The sequence below is a fragment of the Empidonax traillii genome, unplaced genomic scaffold (assembly GCF_003031625.1).
Source record: "Empidonax traillii isolate 1590-97213 ecotype Southwest subspecies unplaced genomic scaffold, ASM303162v1 scaffold452:size499809, whole genome shotgun sequence".
Lineage (NCBI taxonomy): Eukaryota > Metazoa > Chordata > Aves > Passeriformes > Tyrannidae > Empidonax > Empidonax traillii.
In genome coordinates this window covers 475,031-476,097 of record NW_020955645.1, presented here as the reverse complement: position 1 = coordinate 476,097, position 1,067 = coordinate 475,031, and positions in this window count along the sequence as shown.

Genomic DNA, 1,067 nt, shown 5'->3' with positions numbered 1-1,067 from the left:
GTGAGAAGAGCCGTGATGTACAGAAGCATTTCACCACAGCCTTTGCTCACATGGGCATACCCAAACAGATCAAAACCGACAACGGGCCTGCCTAAGTAGCAAAGAACACTCAGGAATTTTTAGCCTTGTGGGGCGTGGAACACTATACTGGTATTCCTCACTCTCCCACAGGTCAGGCAATTGTTGAAAGAGCTCATCAGACACTCAAATCCATGTTGAAGAGGCAGAAACGAAAGAGCAGTGGCCTCTCCCCACATGAGTGTCCGCAAAAAGCCATGTACATCCTCAACTTCCTCAACAGGATTGAGGACGGGCAGGCACCAGTTTTTAAACACTTTACCAAAACAAACTCTGTTCCTATTCAAGAAGCCAAAGTACTTTTCAAAGACTTGGTATCTGACAAATGGCTAGGGCCTTTCCCCATCATAACCTGGGGAAGAGGTCATGCATGCATACTCACTGATACAGGTCCAAGATGGGTCCCCTCAAGAAGGATCAAACCCTTCCTAGAGGACTTCAGACCCTCCTGATCCTCCACTTCTTGATTCCACCGTGGACCACCTCAGCTCTCTCAGTTGCAGACTGGATGCAGCAACCAACAGAAAACGTCTGGATCACCCTAGCCAAAGCCACCAATACCGACACAATGTGCCTTTCCCTCGATAGCGTGAGTCACCCCTTTAAAAGCTGTCTCGTGGGTATACCTGACTGGAACAGGTTTATCCAGAACACTTCCCTTACAGATAATTTCCTTCCTTCTTCAAACACTATTTCCCAAATTCTCCTACGTCAAGGAACCCTAGACACAGATCCCCAAGAATTAGATCTTTTAGGCTCGTCTGTAGCTACCACTTGCCTTAGATTTAAACCCACTTCTAATCGCCTTACCCAAAAACCTAACCTATCCCCTAACTCTTTCATGTATACTAACACCACCGAATGGTGCAACTACTCCCAACCATACCCTCTTCCCACTGAACGTTTCTCTAAACCCACAAAACTGCCTTCCACCTATTTTCTTATCTGTGGCGATAGAACGTGGCAAGGCATCCCAAAAAATCCTGTAG